Source organism: Rhamphochromis sp. 'chilingali' (assembly GCF_963969265.1).
Source record: "Rhamphochromis sp. 'chilingali' genome assembly, chromosome: 22".
NCBI classification, from domain to species: Eukaryota; Metazoa; Chordata; class Actinopteri; order Cichliformes; family Cichlidae; genus Rhamphochromis; species Rhamphochromis sp. 'chilingali'.
In genome coordinates, this window is record NC_137950.1 from 23,364,208 (window position 1) to 23,386,584 (window position 22,377).

At 41.0% G+C, this 22,377-nt stretch overlaps 1 long non-coding RNA gene across 1 annotated transcript; it reads left to right on the forward strand.

Moving 5' to 3' along the window:
* Nucleotides 1-11,695: 11,695 nt before the first annotated feature.
* Nucleotides 11,696-19,541, forward strand: LOC308390804. Its single transcript, XR_013970500.1, has 2 exons — nucleotides 11,696-12,624; nucleotides 12,679-19,541. It is a non-coding gene; the product is annotated as an uncharacterized lncRNA (long non-coding RNA).
* The last annotated feature ends 2,836 nt before the right edge of the window (nucleotides 19,542-22,377 follow it).

Genomic DNA, 22,377 nt, shown 5'->3' on the forward strand with positions numbered 1-22,377 from the left:
GCTGCCTCCCTGTGACTTCCGTGTGGGCGGAGCCTTGATTCTTCACCTGTTCTGCTCACCTGCTATCCATTGATGACAATCAGCAAGGCTGTGCTTAATATCAGCGCTGTTATCTCTTTTGTTCTAGCTTGTCATCTACCTCATGGGGTAGCCAGGCCTCCTTGCTTCTCCTTCATGCTATGTACTTAACCTGATCTTGTTGTGCCTTCATTAATCTTGTCAAGTCACTGTGTAACTCACCTGCAACTCCATAATCTGGAGCCAGTCTCCACAGCAAGATACACTGCAACGCTCCTCTGAACTTAAACAACTCACTCTCATCTGCCTGTCCTCCGCTGTCTTTTGAGGATTATGGGGAAAAACAAGGTCGGAACTTCATTCATTCACACACCACTTGGACGCTCACTTGGTTACCCCTCCCAGAGCCTTACACTCTCCACCTGCAAGTAAGTTGCAAATTCAGAGACAAAGTTCCTTCCAGTTACCATTCTCTCTAAACTCAGATCCTAACCACACTCTCCCTCTGTCATAGTGCTTCCACATCAGAGATTCCCCACCAGATACAGTCATCTTGTCATTCCTTATCTGTGTTTATAATTAGGCTTGTGAAAACCCTAACACTCTTCCGTTTGTGCCTTTCAAGGAGTTTTTTGTGTGTAAATTATTATTATTATTATTTTTTTTAATCATTATCAAAGTTTGCAAGCAAGTAATGCCTACATGAATAAGATCGCTGAGGCTTTTACAGCAAGGTAGAAACCACTGGTTACTCCAGAACAACAGTGGCGGGGGGGTTGTTTTGTTTTGTTTTTTTATTAGACAAAAAATGCCTTGAACCTTTCTAGTTCTGGAACTCTTGGTAAAGACAAAACTCAGATTAACTTCTGGCAGAATGGAAAGAGAAAAGTCTGAAGTAGTAGGAAACTACCTAATCATCCAGTGCATACCACACTATTGGTCAATGCCTGTGCTGAGTGGGGACCCAAACTGACTTGGGCGAAACAAAGTGAGGTTTAAATGACAAAAAGACCCAAATAAAGTCTAAAGGATCCAAAATATAATCCAAGCCAGGAACACACGGGAGTTGTTTACTACATTACAAGAGAAAGTACAAGGCAAACTGAGGCTTTTAATGGTCACATGAAATAATTAAGGACATGGGGAAACACAGGGTGCACAGCTGGAACTAATCATGGAAAACAAAAGCAAAACCAAATATAACATACCAGCTTTATTTGTAAAGCACTTTTTAAAAAAAAAAAAGCAAACCCACAACTGACAAAAATGCTAGAAGAATAAATCCGTTAAAACAAGTATAAATTAAAAATACATTCAGCTACATCTCCAAACTGCGAACTTTGTCTAAATCTGAGTTAGAGATTAGTTATTCAGGCTTTTATTTCATCTCGCTTAGATTATTGTAACGGTCTTCTTCTTTGTTTGAGCAAAAGGAATCTGCTGCAAGGCTTTTAACTAAGACACGAGAAAGAAAGCACATTACACCAGTGTTGCACTCTTTACACTGGCTTCCATTACATTTTAGAATTCATTTTAAAATCTTAGGACTGACTTTTAAAGCTTTGCATTGTGATGCCCCTGCCTACATTTCTGATCTTTAAGAACCCCACGCTCCCTGTCACAGCCTGAGATCATCTAATCAAAGGTTGTCAGTAGTCCCACGAACACGTTTTAAGACCAGAGGTGATAGATCTTAGAGTGGTGGCCCGCAGGTTGCGTAATGCTCTCCCTCCATCATTACGTTGCCTTGATTGTATTTATTCTTTTAAAAAGCAGCTTAAGGCTCATTTATTTAGATTGACTTTTAATTTGATTTGTGCTGTATGTTTGATTTTTGATGTATTTTATGTATTTCTGTCTTTATATTACTGTGAAGCACTTTGTGGTTTTTATCCTGTGAAGAGTACTATATAAATGAATTGAATTGAAAAAAGAGGTGGGTTTTTAAGAAAACATTTAAAAATGGACAGGGAAGAGTCCTGTCTAATGTGAAGAGGCAGATTATTGCACGATTTAGGAGCTGCAACAGCAAAGGCACGGTCCCCTCTGAGCGCTTAGTTTCAGGTACACTCAAGAGCAGCTGATCACCTAACCTGAGACAAAAATGAATCCAAAAACTTACAAACAACTAGTGGAGTGAAGCTAAAATGGGAGAAACATATTTGTGTGGGTTAAAAGGCATGCTGCAGCATTCTGTAGTAACTGGAGATGAACTTTTGAAAAACCACTAGCCCCCACATAAAGTGCATTACAGTAATCCAGCCAAGTGGTAACAAGGTCGTGGATTACTGTCTCAAAGTGTTGCCTAGAAAAATTTGCTTTGTTTTTGGATAACTGCCTGGAAAAAGCTCAATTCAATTTCATTAATATAGCGCCAAATCACAACAACCATTGCTTCAAGGTGGTTTATATTTTAAGGTGAAGACACGACAATAAAAGACAGAAAAAGAAAAAAAAAAATCATCACCTCCACCCGAGATTGGGTACCAAGCCCCAGGTGCGACAGGAGAAGGATCGTTGAGTGCGAGAGGAACTGATCATGGCCAAGCTTGAAACCTGGACCCCCCCCCCCGTAGCCGGTTACCAAGATTACGTGAAGTACCCTCAGAAGGTCTGCTAGATGATGTTAATGCAGCACTACGGACAATACCTACAGCCACGATTACCGACACTAACAAGCTGATCTACAATACGGCAGCAGTGATCAGCTACATCAGCTTGGCTACAAGTTGAACAGCCACAAGGGGCAGTACCCTCCATGGAGAAGGAGGCTAGAGGCTAAGATCAAGGTAGCACGGAGGGAGGTTAGCCAACTATCGGAGTTGCATTGTTACCTCATCAAACCAAATTCATCTGGTAGATATCCATTCTTGAAGAATTTCTATCTAAGCACATTCATGGAAATGATTCATCTAACAACACAACATTGTATATTATTTAAATAACTGAAATTGGAATATAAAAATTTAACAATGATACAAATACAGTGATTTCTAAGAGGTAATCATGTGTTGTGCCATATAAGGAGGAGCTAAATTAGCCAACAAGTAGAAATGTATTGCTACAAACACTTTTTTATTTTTATTTCTTTATTTATTTAAGTAAAAAGTTATTTATTTTAAGTAAAAAGTTGTTGTTTTTTACTGACACAAAGAAAGGAGCAAGATTACACTGTAGATCGATACTGTCTAGAAAGGAGGTTAGAAAAATGATAGTTTGTAAAGCATATAACTAAATGGCATTGGTTGCTGTGGAGACAGACTCCAGCCACCATGCATAGGGAAGACAGACTCCCTTACGCATGGTAATTGTTTCTAAATCGCAAAGCTTTGCTTGTAATATTAGAGCATACATGACCTATTTGATACAATTCTATGATAGTGGGGTTTTCAACCCATTCAACCTCTCGCTCTTGCTCTCTCTCTCTTCCTCTTTACCTTACTGTATGCGAGTGTGTGCATATATGCATATGTGTGTGTATCTGAGGCTATATTCAGATAATTTCCTTAAGTGACCTTTAAGTTTTTCTAAAAAAGCACAAGCAAAGTACACAAAGTACATATCACAAGACCTTTAAAAGATTGTCTCAGCTGTAATCTTTATTATTAGTTCACAGTACTGTAGTGTTTACTACAGTGCTGCATGTATTGGATACCTGGGTCCTTGACCAGATATGCCTCATTCCAGTAGCCAGTTTCTCATCAGTATAGCTTTAGTTATGTATATCTTGCATGTTCTAAGGCCGACTGGAGCAGTCCAAAGTGCAAAGTGGTCCCAAGCACAACATCACATTGCAAGTGTTGTTTCTACATCCTTCATAATTATGATATAAATCCACTTAATGGGGCTCAGACAGTGGCATGATATAACTGACAAAAGGTCAATCTGACAAGTGTTGCTTTCTTATCTTCCAGCTGGGTTATAAGTGCATGGCTATATTTATGAGATGCAGTTTGAGTTTTGGACATTTTGGGTAAAAGGACTGTTTGCCTGCTGCTAACCCACAAAAATGTTTGAGGGTTGAGATGCTAAGATATTAACAAGAGATTAACTTATAATCTAACATAAAATGTAATGTATAACAATTGATATATTGTCATGGTTAATCAAATGCATTTGTGATGTTGATCAGTTATGTCTGGGAAAGATTTGACATTAGAGTAGGAGGAAAATTGCATGTCCTCACATTTTCACTGCTTCTCAAATTAGTAGCAATGCAACAGAATATTTGTTGATTTTTCTAAATAGACAACTGTGAGTGATATTTCCCCTGTTTCTTCTTTGACCACTGGACAGAATCATTTGAGATCTGTGACTTTCACAGAAACTGGCAAAGAATTAGATTGAAGTCATGCTCAGCTGGTCCCATCTCTTACCGAATGTCATTGTTGTCATCTGTGGGTCCAAAAAATCTCTAGTCAAACGATTTGAATGCCAAGTAATTTCAAATGTCCTCAGGTTATTCCACTTTCTTCTGTCAGTGATACTGAGTATATAAATAGGTGATACACAACACAAACACATGTTAAAGTCTTCCACATTGTTGGACTACATTGCTGTGTAGAGAATTAATCCCTCTCTCACCCTTGAAATATGGTAAAATCTTACTAAAGACAATTTTTTTTGTTTACAAGTTTGTGCTCTATGTAAACATACATTATCAGCTGATTATTTGTCGTTTGGTAGGTCAACAGGGGTCTGGACTCAAGTCTGCATAAAATGTAGTTTGTTTGGGGGGGCGCTCGTGTGCAGCTATGGAGTAGACGTGTTTTCTGTGCTCTCCGTGCCTTCTCACTCATAAAGTTGCACTTTAAGTTTATTTCTAGCTGGGTAGTTTTAAAATCTGTTTCGCGGACTGTCGGAGCCGATCTTTTGTCATCATGCCGAAGAAAGATGAGAGCCAGAGGGATACGTCCAAGGCGAGCCAGTCGGCGGCAGGTAATGATGCCATATTAGCGGCTATCGCTAACCATGGAGCTGAGCTTTCCAAAATAACCTCGCTCGTGGACGGGTTGAAGAAGTCGGTTGAGGGCCGTCTCGATGCAATTGATGCAACGCTAACTTCTCTCCAGAAGAAATATCATGAGTCTGAGCGCCGGTTTGAAGACCTTGATGAAGCTATGTCCGCTAACGATAGCCGATTAGCAGCGCTGGAAGCATCGTGCAAAGAGCTACAGGTGGTTAACACTCTCCTCAAAGCTAAAGTCAACGATCTGGAGGGGCGCTCTCGCCGACTCAACGTGAGGATTGCGGGAGTTAAGGAAGGGGATGAGAAAGGCAGCCCTACCGACTTCGTTGCTAACCTACTTCCAGAACTTTTGGGTCGTGAGAACTTCAGCAGGCCGATAAAAATAGACCGAGCCCACCGTAGCCTGAGACCGAAGCCACAGCCCAATGAACGGCCACGTGTCATCATCGCTAAAGTCCACAACGACCGTGATGTGTTTGACATACTACGACTCAGCAGGCAAAGGTCTCCTTTGCTGTACCGCGGAGACAGAGTTTCCATTTTTCCTGATTACACTGCGGAGGTCTCGGCGCAGCGGCAGGCCTTTGGTGGTGTGAGGAAGCGGCTGATCGACGCCGGTGCTAAGTGCTCTCTTCGCTTTCCCGCAAAGCTCCATGTCGAATATAACAACACATCGAAGACTTTTATGTCGCCGGAGGAAGCTGCATGGTTTGCTGACTCCATTGGCTCTGCAAATGAATAATAATTCACAAGTGACTTACTAATTTCACGACATGTTTACATATTCGCGCATTTTCTGCAGTAATGTTCTCTACCCAGCTATGTTGAATGTTTTGATCCAACATCTTTGTCCTCAGCTGATCAATGCGCAATATAAAGGTTTTTTTGGTTTGCATACTGTGATTTACATACTGTAGAGTTCATCTCTTTCCCGCACTGAAACGGTGTACAGTGCTTATTTTGCCTATTGGGTTTTGCCTCTACAGTATTTGTGTTACGTTGTGATATTGGGAATATGCACATGTTTCTGTATGCTCTGTCTCATTTCTGCATATTTGCAGTTTTGTTGCAACGGTTAAAGTTTTATATCCATCTAGATATTTGAGTTGGATCTTTCGTACTTGGTGCACAATTTTGTTTTTCATGTTTGTTAAATAGATTATATGTGGGGCGCACGGGGCTCCACGGTATTTTCTTTGAGTATTAGTGTTCAGTCAGGCTGGCCCTGGTTCCCGGCTGCCTCCCTGTTGGATATTGGGGGTGTTCCGCTATCTTTTTTTCTGCGGTTTGTGGGGTGGGTGGGGGTGGGAGGGGGGGGGGGGTCTACTTGTTTCTAAATATGTGTCGTTTTTGTTTTTTTGATGTAAGTGCCAGCTCTTTATTTGTCAAACCTCAAAGCCTTCATTTTGTCCTTCCACATCGTCGTACACCATCCACTCACTTAAGATGGGGATGAGCCACATCACTTTTACAACCTGGAATTGTCGGGGTATGGGCAAAGCTCTTAAACGTGGTAAAGTATTTTCGCATTTAAAATCTCTGTCTTCTGATATAATTTTTTTACAGGAGACCCATATCCAACCTTCAGAGCAGAGGCGATTAAGATCGGTATGGGTGTCACAGGTGTACCAGTCCGCCTTTTCTTCCAGGGCGAGAGGGGTTGCCATTCTTGTTCGCAGAACTATTCCTTTTATATTCAAAACTCAGATATGTGATCCAGGTGGGAGGTTCATACTTGTTACAGGTACAGTCAACTCCACCCCTGTAGTCCTCTTGAACATCTATGCCCCTAATTTTGACAACCCTGACTTCTTTAGTAAAATATTCAATCTTGTCTCACAATACAATGACCATAATATCATTATCGGTGGTGATTTTAATTGTTATTTCGATCCATTGTTGGATAGGTCTTCTGCGTCCCTGGCCCCAACCTTGAGAGCTGTTTCTGTACTCAATACTCTTACTAAATCTTTGGACTTGGTTGACATTTGGAGGCACCAGCATCCGTTAGAAAAGCAATACTCTTTCTTCTCCCCTGTCCATGGCAGCTTCAGTAGAATTGACTATTTTCTTATTGATTCCAGGCTTATTTCGAAAGTGGTTAGTTCCACTTATCACAGTATTTTAGTTTCGGACCACGCACCTCTCTCAACGGTAATTGACTTCAACCTATATACCCCCCAATACAATTGGAAATTTAACCCCTCTTTATATCTAAATGACTCTTTTACGGTTTACCTATCTACTAAAATCGCAGAATTTTTACAATTTAATGATAATGGTGTAGTTTCAGACTCTGTTTTGTGGGAGTCCTTTAAAGTCGTTATTAGAGGCCATATTATTGCTTATCAAGCTTCTCAGAAGAGGGACAAACTCAGGCTGCGTACTAATATTGAGGCAGAGCTGTCTGTGTTGGAGGAGAAGTATCGCGATACCGGGGCTGCTGACACACTTAATACCATTCTCAAATTGAAATATGACTACAACCACATGTTGGGGGAGCAGGTCATGAATTGTATTCGTCGATTAAAACAGAAGCATTTTGAGCTTGGTGAAAAGGCTGACAAGGTGCTTTCCAGACAGCTGAAGGGCATTCAAGCTGAAAGGGCGATACACAGAATTCTCTCTGCAACTGGCCAGTTGCTGTCCGATCACAAGCAGATAAATGACAGATTTCGCAGTTTTTATTGTCAGTTATACACATCTAGTACTACGGCCACAGTTGCTGAAATCACTAATTTTCTTAATGCTTTAGACATCCCGACTCTTCCTGAGGCTGCACGGGGCTTACTCGATGCAGACTTTACGCTGGAGGAAATTAGAAATGCAATCTGCTCCTTTCCTAATGGAAAAGCATGTGGTCCGGACGGTTTCGGGATAGAGCTTTATAAGACACATATTGACGTTATCGCTCCCCTGCTACTTCGGATGGTAAATTGCGCAGTGTTAAACGGCTCATTCCCTCATTCTTTCTACGATGCCCATATATGTCTCCTCCTGAAAAAAGACAGAGACGAAACTAATGTTTCTTCCTATCGTCCCCTAAGTCTTCTCAACTCAGACCAAAAGATAATTGCTAAAGTCCTAACCAACCGGTTAAATAAGCACATAGGCTCTATAATTCATCCTGACCAATCGGGTTTTATCCCCAATAGATTCTCTTTTTCTAATACTAGATGTCTCTTAAATGCGATGTACTCAACGACACTGCCCAATTCTGCGGTGATTTCACTCGATGCCCAGCAGGCTTTCGACCAAGTGGAATGGAGTTATTTGTTTGCTACTCTTGAAAAATTTGGTTTTGGGTCGAATTTTTTGAATATGATTAAGTTGCTTTACGCTTGCCCTCGTTCCTCGGTCCTTACCAACCATGAGAGGTCGCTCCCGTTCCTCTTACACCGTGGGACAATGCTTTTTGCTTTAGCTCTTGAGCCGTTGGCCATTGCCATCAGAGCCAATTCCCATATCTCTGGTATAAATTGTGGCACGTCAGAGTACACCATCGGTCTGTATGCAGATGATATCATATTGGCTCTTTCAGATTTAAAGATCTCCCTTCCTCCACTTCTTAAGCTGATTGACAGCTTTGGCCACCTATCAGGGTTCACCATAAATTGGAAGAAGTCTGTTCTTATGCCGCTGTCGTCTGGTCTGGGCCCTGATTTCCTGTCTAGTTTGCCCTTTAAGGTCTCCCAGGATTACTTTTCATACCTGGGTATTAACATCCCTAGGAACTCAAAACTCCTCTTCAGACTTAATTATTCGGTTCTAACTGATGAGCTCAAGTGTATGATAGATAGGTGGAAACTTCTCCCACTTTCAATGATTGGCCGTATCAATATAATCAAAATGGTTGTGCTCCCTAAATTCATGTACCTATTCCAGAACGTTCCTATTTTTCTCAGGTCTTCCTTTTTCAAAGCATTGGATGCCATTATCATGCCTTTCGTTTGGGCCTACAAGCCCCCCCGCATCTCGAAGTCTCACTTGCAAAAGCCCTCGGACGAGGGTGGTCTGGGCCTTCCAGTTTTCAGACATTATTACTGGGCCTGTAATGCCAGAGCCTGGGTCTTCTGGAATCTGCCTATAGTTGGTGATGCTGTGGGATGCAGGTCCAGCCCTAAATGGCTCGAATTGGAGCTTAGCACTGCTATCGAGCACACTGGAGCATCCTTGCCAGCTATCTTATTTTCAAAATCGGTTATTAAAAGTGCATGTGATGACTTTATTCTTTGCAACTCCGTAAAAATATTGAATCAAATTAAGAGAATCTTGAACCTCCCGGTAGTGTCAACTTTTGCCCCGATCTGCCACAATCCTAGCTTTACGCCTAGTACAATGGATGCTGCTTTCAAACAATGGCCTGTCAAAGGGTTAATTGCTATAAAGGATCTTTATATCGACAATCATTTTGCCTCTTTTGCTCAGCTTCAGACAAAGTACAATCTCCCTACAAGTCATTTTTTTCGGTACTTACAAATTAGGAATTATGTCAAGCAAGCATTCTCAAATTTAGATACCATCCCCATACAGCATGTCTTTTACAATATGATGAACGAACCTCCCACCTCAAAACACTTAATTTCTCGGCTTGTCAACCTTTTTTCTTCGGCAGCCCCCTCTTGCCATATTAAAGAGGCTTGGACAAGGGACACTGGTTTGGTTATCTCTGACGATCTATGGGCTGAAGTGTTAAGTCGGATAAAACTATGCTCTGTTAACGCCCGGCTTCAGTTAATTCAATTTAAGGTTGTCCATAGACTGCACTATTCCAAAACCAAATTGAACAAGATTTTTCCTAACGTTTCCCCCAAATGTGATAAATGTAAACTTGTGGACGGTACTCTTGGGCATCTTTTTTGGTCCTGTTCTACGCTTACAGCCTTTTGGACTAGTATTTTTAGTTTCTATAGCACTGTTTATGATAGGCAACTGTATCCTGACTGTCTTATGGTGATCCTGGGCTGCTCCGGCGACTCCTTGGCACTTCCCTTTGCTGTTCAACAGGCCCTCATGTTTGGTATGGTGATTGCCAAACATTTGATTCTGGGGGAGTGGAAATCTGCCTCCCCTCCCTGCTTCAAGAGGTGGCTCGAGGAGATGGTCTCCTGTCTATACCTGGAAGAAATTCAGTTCTCTACGTCTGATTCCATGGAGAAGTTCAGGAAGATATGGGGGCCCTTTATAGACCACATTAAGAAGGACAGTCCACGCCCTGGGTCCTGACCACATTGTTTTAACTGCTTTCATTCTGAGCTGTTGCCCATAACTGTTTTTGCATGATTGTTATCAGCTCCTCCTAGCGATCTTTGGATTTGATCTTGTGGATTGGACTCACTAGATTGTGAGTTGTTTGACATGTATACCAGTTGCTTTGTTTGCTTCTCTGCTGTTTTTAATAAGTGCTGGCCTTGTACCCTGTTGTGTGGTTTGTTGCTCTGTTTTTTTTGTTTGTTTGTTTTTTTTGGTTGTTATTGTCTTTATTGTCTGTGTTCTTCTGTCCCGCTGTTTGTGAATGTGTAAAAAAATTTTGAAACTTGCATAAATAAATACATTAAAAAAAAAAAAAATGTAGTTTGTTTCCTCTGCGGCACAGAGGGAGATGGTCCAGTTGGCCTCAATCTCAGGCATTTAAATAACTGTAATCATTTGCAAATTCATCTTCATTATTTCTATCTTTTTTCTTCTTTTTTTCACCCAGCACTAGGAAAATCAGAGTAAATCTGACATGATTTCTAACTGTTCATCACAATGCTAACAGCACTTCAGCTATATCATCTTAAATCTAGAGATCTGTTAAAACAAGACAACAAAGGTCATGCTTGTTCAACTCGACAAATGCTGAAAGGAACAATGGTTACATCTACACATTATCTCATTTAAGTTCAAAGGCTGAATTTAGGTTAGGCTAAAGCAAGATCATTAAATCATTTTGTAAAAGCCTCCTTCGAAAAAAGCCTACTTCCAAACTTACTAATCCATGTTCAGAGAAACAAAAACAGATAATTCTATGTGTAAAAATTACAATATATAGCAGCAAGAGCATATCTGTGTATCAAACATTCAGGGAAAGTAGGAATGAGCTTGTTAAGAAATTTTCTTCATAAATAAATGCTAATAAGTTGCAAAAACATTCAATGCCAATATTCTATTATGGCATTTGAGATGATGCAACCAATGACATAACGACTGTAATGGAAACACAAGTGTAGGATCTGAAAGCATACAGCTTATGAATATTTTTATAGTTGTGTTTAAAACTTTAAATGCAGCTTTTATCCCCTCTGACTAGGGAAACAAGCAAACCATTAATACTTACTACAAAACAATGGGTTGGCACTAATTTGTCAAAAAAATCGAGTTTAGGCTGTTAAATGCAAACTGTGCAGCACACCTGACTTAGTTTCATTAGCATTTATCAGACATGAGAAAGCAGCATGACTCATGACAGATGTAGGCTTCCAGTGAAGCATTATGATGGATAGAGCAGTTGACACATTGTTCCCAACAAAAGCTACTTCACTTTTCATCACTGTGTTGTGAAGCCAGGTGTGGCATGACAATTCACTGAGTATTTATTTATTATTTTTTTTAAAGGCAGGGGAGGTGAATTGATAGAAGCATGTTTTCCATGCACTTAACAAAAGCTTGGCTGCTCTTCATGTCTGATTTCTGCCATAGTTATTCAAATTTTTTCCACTGTGTTAGATTTGTATTGTTGATTGTCATTTATGCTTAGAAATATTTACTTATATATGCTTAGAGTTTTGTAATTAGTTGTAGATTGGTAGAGGTTTTGATCCTTGATAGTCTGCAAACTTTGTGTGTATTAGACAGCACTTTGGGAGCATGAGAGGTCATACCGTGTCTTATTGTTTTATGGTAGGATTAACGTAGTTGCGTCTGTTCTAGTCTAAGTGCTCTTTGTTTAGATGAACTGCAGGACTTCCTCACCGTGTTATCTAGGATGAACCATCTAGGGGGAGGGGGAGGCTACCCTCTTCCTGACCAAGGATGTTTGACCCTTTGATCAGCAGTCCACACACACACACACACACACACACACACACACACACACACAGGCAAGGTACTCTTTGTGTGTATGTAGACGTCATATGTTAATGAACTTATGCATATTCATGTAACCTCAATAAAAGAACAGTGGTACGGGAGAACGGACGAGAGCAACTGGGGTCAAGCGAAGGAACGGTGCCTGTCCGGTTCTCTCCCGTGCACGAGAAACATGAAGAAGTTTGCCTACTTGTGTCTTGCTTTGCAGTGTAATTATATTGCCTTCAACGTTCCAGCGGATGGGTTCAAGCTACAAACCTATCATTAATTGGTCCTTCGAGAGCCGGAGCCCTGGAATCGCATTCACCGAGGGGAGGAGGGACACGCTGAAAGACTGACGTCAGCCAGGAAGTTCCTGTGGATTCGCTGTCTGTCTTTTCTCCTCGATGAATGGCGATCGGCGGGATTCGATGCTGATATTACACGCTAAGCAACACCAAGTAAGTTTACAGAGGCCGACTCTATAACCGTGTCGTTGTGCAGTCTCCGCCACTTTGTGAGGCGTTGAGAAGTTCGCTGCTTTGTGGAGCGAAACCCGGGTTCCTTGCTACTGTGTGCAGCAAGAGGTTCCTTACCGCTTTGTGGGGTAAGAGGTTCCTTACCGCTTTGTGGGGTAAGAGGTTCCTTACCGCTTTGTGGGGTAAGAGGTTCCTCGCTACTTTGTGCAGCGAGAGGTGAGTTCTCCGCCACTTTGTGAGGCGTTGAGAGGTTCCGCGGGCTCCAGATTGTGCTGGACAGTAGGCCTATTTTGTGTTGTTGTCATTGTCGTCGTCGTTGTTGTTGTTGTTGTTGTTGTGTGAGTGTGTGCGGAGCAGAACATGTGGTCTGTGACACCGACTGCTGTTGTTATCATGGGTTTCTAAGCAACCAAGAGTGAGTCGGAGGGAGACAGACGTTTGTGCTGGACTTTGCTCCTGGCAGCACAAAGTATTTATGTAAAAAAGAGAGAGAGCGATGGCTCCTTAGCTGCGCGGGTTCACGCGAGCGCGGTCACGCGGACCTGAGCCGTGCGGTTAATCGCAGGCTTATAAATGGAAGAGATTCAAATGTTAGAAGTTTTCAGAAAACACACCAGCCTTGAAGAGCGTGTGGAGAAGGCCAGTCCACAGCACTTAAGATATGCTCTGGTGAATGGCTTTCCCCCCACCCCTTGCTGACACAATGTTTATTCTTTAGCTTGCCCTGATCGACAACAGCCTGTGTGCCAGACCATAGATTTAATTTAGGTGGATAGTTGTTAAAAGTAATCTACATTAAGCTTGTGGTTGCTCAAATTCAGTACAATGACATATGAGGTGAAGTGTTATAGATAAATATTTAAGCTAATGAAGTGCATAGAGGCACTTGACCTGTGTGAAAGACTGTCGTCTTATTATGAGCCATTGTTGAGATATACAGCACACCTGTGAAAACAACTAATATGCTGAACCCTATATGAAACATCTAAAAGTACGTGATGGAGAAGCTGTATTGAATATGAAAGTGTAAGACTTTGCCGCTGTGGGAAGAGCATGCAACTACTGTGTGATGTTGCGTTGCGTTTTTTTCTTTTTCTTCTGAGCTGATGAGCAAGCTACACATTATCAGATCAAGAGCTGTCTGAGAACTACTCAAAGAGAGGGAAACAGAGCTAGGATAACTGTGATAACTGGAGTGTGCAGCGTTTCCATGAGCAGTTTTCCTGCATCTTGACTTGTGTGTAGAGTGTTCATAACATCAGCATCATGTTTTTGTTTATTTGTTTGTTGGGTTGAAAAATAGTTAAATAAACTGGTGATCATATTTACGGATCACCATGGCACATATCATCAGCCATGTGATTTATTTTTGCAGATGACAAAGTGAGTGTGAATGTGTCTGACGTCACAGTGTTTTTGTGCGCTGTGTAAAAGTAATTGCCTTTGATTGTGAGTGAGAGCGGTGATTCTGCAGGTCACCAGCTATTGTAACGAAAAAAAAGAAAAAAAAAAGAGTGAAAAAGAAAAATCATAGGAAAAAGGTTTTGTGTTGATCAGCCAAAAACAACTACAATTTCATTTTCTGCTTTTAAGAAAAGACTGTTCACAAAAACACACACAGAGAGAGAGATGTGTGTTGATTAAGCAGTGATGATAATAATGAAATGTCTTAGTTTGTCACTTTCAGGTGAAAAGCAGACCTGAATCAATTTTCCACATGCAGCAGTCGGAAGAAAGTTATAGTTTAACATCATTGGAAACATGCAGGCCAAGTTTCTGGCTGACTTATTTACAGCGCCATGTGTCTCTCAACCTCACAAGCAAGCAAGCTCTCACCCCTCCCTGAAGACAAGGAATGCAGCTCCAAAGCAATAACATGATAAAGAGACAGCAGCAAGTCCTGAGCAAAGAGTCCCAGCAAAGCAGCAGCAATGTGGACAAACAGTATCAGAGAAGAAGAGCAAACCCATCATCCTGACTGATCGGATGGATGGCACTGTGTTTACAACAGGCTGTGACTTCACTGTGCATGTGAAGAAAACGTTTGAGGAGAACTGAACAGTTGGAGTTTGACATTTGCCACCTGTGGAGTAAAATGGCAAGAAGAGACAGTGGAACACAGGACAAAGCTGAAGGAGAACTGCCGGCTGTTTGGACTGTTGAAGTGGGAGAGGACAAAAGGGTGAGAGGACAACAGAGTGAGAAGACTAGGTGAGAACACAGAGGAATGCTGTTATTTAATGTGGGAAATCAAAATTTGGGTTAGCAAACCTGGGGAAAAGAAAACTGACTGCTTAAGTTGGAAAATTGAGAAGGAGTCTGGATATATGCAAATATAAAAAACATATACATCATATACAAAATCACACACACAAGCAGAACATGCATTAACCCTACTAACACAAACACAAGAGAGCTCATGAAGATTAGACAACATCTTCAGCATGTGAGTCTGTTTATCATCTTGTCCAAGTCACTTAGTGTGATGCAAAGACCAGTGGACTCATAGCACATTAGTTAAGAAATGATTAAATAATAGCAGAGAAATGTGTAGGAAAGGCACAAACACCCATGCAATGAAAATTAGCTTGTTATCTTTCATCAGTGTTAAAATAGTGTCAATTTAGCAGACACTTGTTATTAAATACTGAATTTATCCAATGCAAAAAATTGACTCTCCAGGTTGCAGGACAACAGTTTAACTTTTGTGGGAAAAAAGATCCTGGTTTGACCAACCAGTGATCAGACAATAAATTTAGTTGTTAAAATGGTAAATTGGGAGAAGCTTCCTGCTTGATTGAGGCAGCACATGTAATTTACTGTATGAGGGAAATTGTCTTTTGTGATACTATTTTGAACATGCTTTTCTGTCGTCCTGTCAACTTAGTGGGTTAATAGCTGATATGCAAATTAGTTGATCGGTTTTAGATTAATGAAAGGTGATTGAATTCTAGTACGAGTGAATGAGATGTGTTGGAGTTTGTTGTGTGTTGAGTGGAGACTCTAAAACACTGAGTTTCCTGTTTTGATGTGCGAGTGAATCCTGTATTTAGATACACAACTCTGAATACGTCAGAACAAACTTCTTTTGTGAAGTGCATGACAGCATGTCACATGTTTTATGATGAAGGGAAAAAAGGAAAACTGAATAAAATAGATCTGTGGCCTAAATGAGTGAAGAGCACAGACCTGGTGATTAAACTCATAGCTAATAAGACATTAGGGTTATGTTGTGAGTTGTGCAGCTGATGGTTGGTTTGGAGTGAATCTAGCTGATGATTCTTCTCCTGTTGTGAAGTTGATGAGGAGTTTGTGTCATGACTTAGCAAGGCCTTTTTATTTTGATACTTTCACAGTGCACTGAAAGTTTGGTTTGATAATCTCTGTTATTTTTCATTTTTATTTTTTGAACAGGCACTGATTTTGTTTGTCTATTTCTTTTCTTTAAGCAGATCTGCACGTCGGGAATTAAAAGTGCTATACGACCTGTCGAGAAAGCTGTTACAAGTGAGTTTTCTCCACATTGAAATGGGCTCAGGAGAAAGCTACTTATTGGGACAATATTAAATGAGAGTCCCTGTCCTAAAAAGGATTCAGCGATGTAATCCTATCTAAACTTCTTTTTCTTTTTGAAATGACGTCATTTTGCTGAGAGTGGAAACTAAATGCGACGATAGGTTCCACTATCAGCAAAGAAAGAAAGAATGAATGAATGAATGAATGGAAATAGAATAAAAACAAACTGACTGACTGGTAAAAGCTGACAGGACTTGACCACGACTCAAGTTTAACCTCCACCTAGACAGGACAAAAGGGTGGATGATTTTATGTGTTTTTGTTACAGGAGCAGAAAGATGACAGCAACATTCGAGGTTGCATGATGATTTAATCTTTTAAATGCCATTTTCTCTGTCTGTGAATTTACTATGTGTGTGTTATTCACTACCTTGTGTTGCTTACAGAGGTAATGGTGACAAAGTATGCAATACGCCTGCGCAAGCGCTAACATTTGCATTTTCTTTTCTACAGCATTGCAGTTTTTCATGTGTTTGATCATGTGATTTATAAGAGGATTAGTTAATGTTTTTTTTACTATAGGATTTCTGGGTTTATATGTGTATGACATTCTTTCTACAGCTAGGGATGGCTAACTTTATGGTGTTTTTATGGCACCTCTGGAATGTGGATGGCCGACGCCTGCCCACCAGGATAATCAATGTGTGTTGCTAATGTTTGTTTTTTGAGACTGCATGTACAAGATTCAGCAGAAGCGGACAAGTGACATGAGACAAACAAATAAGAGATGCGGTGTTATGGAATAGTTAATATGGGCTCATTTGCTGGCCACTCTTGAGCCCATAAATAATATATGAGTGGAGTGACTTTGCTTACGAGAAGTCACTGATTACATTACTGTTGACTGAGTACATGGGATGATCCATGTCTGAGGCAAATTATGGTAATAATTGTAGTTTACTGATTTGAGAAAACCTGCACATGACACTTGTCTTGCTAGTGCTGAATGCTTATTACTTTTATGATATAATTGTTTACAGGTATGACGTTTGATTTCACTTCCAGATTTTGCTTTCCAGGCCATGATGGTGTGTATGCAGGCTCCTGGCAGAGCCAGGTGTTATGCAAAACACACTAACATTTTTATTGCAGGATTATAGGTCCAGGGTGGTGCTGCTCCAGGGGAGGAGATGCCCTGATGTTGCCTGGGATATGATCTAGCTAATCTTTTTCTTTAAGACAGGAATCCAGTTTTGGTGAGTTGACGCATGGGTGTGTCCATGCGTCAAGAGGAGGGGTCCAAGGATTAACATTAAACAATGTTTTTTATTATTGTTGCAGTGATTTGTGTGATTAGCCGTTTTATTTACAAATATTAAACCTATGCAAGTGGTGCACCCATGTTCAGATGAGGCTTTGATGGCCTATAAGTGAAGTTCACTGAACTAAAGAATGTGGTTTGATGATTGTTGACATACTCTCCAAATAGTTTGTCTTCCTAGCAAGGAAATACAGGTGCAGCAGTAATCTCCTGAGAAATCTTCAGAGGCCCAGTGAGAAGCGCATAGCTGACAGGACCAGGCAGTGGTTGAGGTCAAAGGTCAAGCTGGTTGGGGCCCATCATGAGATCAGACCTTGGAGCCACAGCAAGGACCATTTTAACTGCCTGCAAAATAGCGAGAGACCCTCCTGGATTTATCAGAGCCACTGCAAGAGGTCGAGGGCCCAGGAAACCCCGGCACCCTCAAGACAGCACAATAGAGAAATCTCACACTTGGTTGTTTCAGTGGTGAGGGGGGAGTGCTGATTGAGCCCCCGTAGGGTAAGCTCGCACTTCAACCTCCAGCCTCTGATCAACTCTAGGGCAACCAAGTGCGAGGCGTGACGGACCTGTGTGCGACCAGGACCCTCTTGGTTACCTTGACTACGACGCTCATCCTTATAGGACCCCAGCTGGTGCCGGAAACAGCTGAACCAGGAGGAAGGCAGAGGAGATGGACACATGACAACTCTCACCTAAGAGAGACAGATCCAGCAGGCCCAAAATCAGGACTATGCATTATGAGAAGGAGTGCCTGAGAGGATCGTCCACAGGATGGGAGGAGAGAGACTTCAGGAGGATCAGAGATCATCTTCAGCACAGCAGACATCACACAGAGAGCTGTGCTACTGAGCTTCCAGGAGATCAAGAGGAGACTTCCCACAGCAAGATTTTAAATAAAATGAAAGATTCAATATTGACGCTGAGAAAGACAATTAAGGTGTACGACGTGCTCTGCCTTAAATCTTCAGCAGCGTTGGGATATGAAAACTCGAGGGATGAGGGCTCCATCGACAGCGCAGAAGGAGTTCGAGGATGACATCATGATTCTGTGAAAAGCACAGGAACCAGAAGCTATGGTGGTGATGACAGCAATTTCCTATGAACATCATCTAATGCTGTGCCACTGTACTGTGCATACGATGACACTCTGAAGGCTGCTGGGATCATAACAGCAGTAAGATGACGGAACCCAGCACCCTTTCCACAGAGAGCTTTTTCTGCAGAGCGTGGACAATGGCAGAGTCATAAATATCCCCCTCACAAGACGAAGGTCTGAAGTCAGGTGATGGGGGCTGGTAAGAGGCCATAAAACTGGAGTGCTGAGAGGTCTGCAGCTTGGAAATAGCTGAGACCCATGTTGACGAACAACAAAGCCAACTGGTATGTTTGAATGTTTATTCTACATACATTTGGACTCTGGTCCTATGGACAGTGATGGAAACAACTGGAAGAGACATTCATGACGCCCTGCAGAGCTTAAACCACTCTGCAGAGAGACATGTGATGTGCACACCCGGAGGAAGCACCACCAAGCTGAGATGTTTTTGAAAATGTTATCTTCTTATTTTCACTATTAAATTAACAATTTCTTTGTTTGCTCATAGGATGCAGTTTGCCATGAGATGAGATCAATGAGGAATGGGATAACTGCTAATACATTTGTTGAACTGTGTACCTTTTCAGTAATTTAGGGTGATTTGACGTATGCTGAGTATAAAAATGTTTGCATTGAAACTGTCAGACATGAGGTATTCATACCTGGGAACTTTTCAAGCATAAAGGTCAAAAAGGGGGGAAATGTTAGATTTGTATTGTTGATTGTCATTTATGCTTAGAAATATTTACTTATATATGCTTAGAGTTTTGTAATTAGTTGTAGATTGGTAGAGGTTTTGATCCTTGATAGTCTGCAAACTTTGTGTGTATTAGACAGCACTTTGGGAGCATGAGAGGTCATACCGTGTCTTATTGTTTTATGGTAGGATTAACGTAGTTGCGTCTGTTCTAGTCTAAGTGCTCTTTGTTTAGATGAACTGCAGGACTTCCTCACCGTGTTATCTAGGATGAACCATCTAGGGGGAGGGGGAGGCTACCCTCTTCCTGACCAAGGATGTTTGACCCTTTGATCAGCAGTCCACACACACACACACACACACACACACACACACACACACACACACACACACAGGCAAGGTACTCTTTGTGTGTATGTAGACGTCATATGTTAATGAACTTATGCATATTCATGTAACCTCAATAAAAGAACAGTGGTACGGGAGAACGGATGAGAGCAACTGGGGTCAAGCGAAGGAACGGTGCCTGTCCGGTTCTCTCCCGTGCACGAGAAACATGAAGAAGCTTGCCTACTTGTGTCTTGCTTTGCAGTGTAATTATATTGCCTTCAACGTTCCAGCGGATGGGTTCAAGCTACAAACCTATCACACTGATTCGCTGCTTTTATGGAATCCTGTTTGATCAACAAGCCAGTTCTGTCATTCTGTATTCAATACGTGGGCTTTAGCCAAACCACTATTTCAAGCATAGCCATTGGATCTTTGTTTAAAAAGTGTTTCAGTCGTCTTTGTTATTTTTTTATGATATAGTGTCATTAAGTTCTAGAAGTCTGATTTGAAGGTGATTTCAGGAACATCTATGTTTCAACTTTAACTTTTACTATCTGTGTGTGTATGTGTGTGTATAATTCCAGGGAACTTGTGTCACCTTAATTTTGTTTTGTCTCCACAGGAGCAGAGTGCTATTCAGGGGTAAAATTTGGTTTTCAGGGTAAAGGTTATTATTGGGGTTAGTGTAAGTAATAAGGGAATGAGTTACTGCACAGAGTAACAAACAGAAATGGCAAAACAAGGTTGTGTTTCTATGTGTGTACAGGATTAATAGGGTGGAGGAACAGGTCACAGGTAAGGACAGGGAACGGGGAAAATGCCCACCCTTAGCCTGGCAACATGATGATATTCAAAGAGCATTTGCAAATTAATTCACAAAATTCATTTTCACAGAATCCCAACACGCATTCCTCCATTTCTCTCCTTCCACCACTTCTCCTTTTTTTTTTTTTTTCCCCCCTATCACAAAACTGAGAGCTGCTTTTCAGAGCAAGAAATAAGAACTTGGTTTCACTCCACTGGCCAAAGTAATAGAGAAATGACTGGAGCAACAGGCAACGGTTATTTACAGCTTTTATTTATTTATTTGTTTAGACCTTATCAGGTGCAGAGGCTGAAGAAGGGGAGAAAAGCAATATTCATTTTTTTAATGGGCCTGCCCTCCGCAGATAATATTCTAGTGTTGTTCGCTTTCTCACGACTTTCACGTGAAGCAAAGTGTGCTGGGAATTCAGAGTTGCACCTGTGCTTAAAAACTAGACAGAAATGAAACTATTCTTTATTACTGCCATCTTCCAGGTTGCCAGATTTATTTATTTATTTTTAAATTATGTGCACCAGTACGGATTGCTTAGTATGAACTGCTAAACAAGCCGGTATTAAATGTCACTGTTCCTCCTTCTTCTTTTTTTCTTTTTTTAAATAGAGCTATGCACATAATGAATTTTGCACATAACCTAAAACTTGAAGCAACTGCTTTAGACACTGTACAAAAGAGCCACTTATTTCTTTTAAATTGCTTTAAAAGTAACGACTTATCATACACTAAATGATACGCCCATAGAAATGACAGGGTTTCCTTTTCATGAGCAGCTTTGGTACCGCTCTTTTGAGTCCCCAGTGGAGACATGTTGTGAAAGCTTGATAGACTGACTTAATGCCAGGTTGATTCAGCAGGCAGTCTGTATCCAGCAAATACATCCACTCACCTAGCTCCCTTTAGCACTGGCTATGCCTTTCATTCTTTCCTCCCATTTCTTTTTGATCTGTCTTTTTTTTTTTTGTTCCACTTGTTTTCTTGCAGTTTTGGTGTGTCTGTGTTTTATTCATGTTCTGTTTTGATCTCTGATTCTGTCCTCTTCCTCTTCCATCATTTCTAATGCACTCATGTCTGCAGGAAAGAAACAAATGTGAAAGAAAAAGATAAGGTCGTTTTGTTAGAAAATTCCATAAAGAGAAAACAACAGGTAGTGTCTGCAAGATGCTAATGTTTATGAAAGAATGACCACCATTTCCAACTTGCAACCAAAAAGGGGGAAACAAGGTACATGAATGCCCGTAAATAACATTAATAGCGATATAAAAAGGCAAAGTAATAGACAAAGAGGAGGATATTAGTCAAAACTATTTTTGACATCTAAATTTATTTTTCTGTCTCTCTGGTACCTGTACAGTAAAAGTCTTGACCGGGGGACAAGCAATTTCTATGTAAATTAGAAAGAGACCCATTTCTATAATACTGAAACATGAAGCAATCTCACAGCATTTGTCATCATTGATTCAACTGATGTACAAATTCTCCGGTTCGTTCTGTATCATCTCTGTCTGCCATTTTTATTACTGTGATTTGATCCTTAACTGCCATGCTCATTAGAATTATATTCGAATTATATACCCCTGTTGCAAAAACTTCAAGACTGAAGCTTATTAACCAACCATTAACACTAGTGTCCCACAGGAAAGGTCCTCATGCAAGTCTATTGCCAATAGAGCTGGCCAATAGATAAGCCTCTAGTTTTACGGAGCAGCTTTCAGGCATAAACGCAGATGCATTGGGGGGGGGGCGCTATCGGTCACTATGATTTGTGTCATATTTAAACCAAATTTAAACCAAATTCAACAAAACACAAGCAGGTTATTCTGCTTTCAGCTATTTATACTTATTTCTGTAAACAGTATTTTCAGTTGTGCCAGCGATCAGAGAAAAGAGAAAAACACAGAAAAAGACAGAGAAACTGATGAAAGGGGCTTCTTTGCTGGCCATTCATCTAAGGATAGGTTTTTATATATGCTTACCTTTCCACCTCATAGAGAGGGCTAATGATTTGTTTGAAAGCCAACTCACTGAGTATAGGGTAGGACAGAAAACAGCGAGGCAAACAAGCCTAGCCAGGTGTG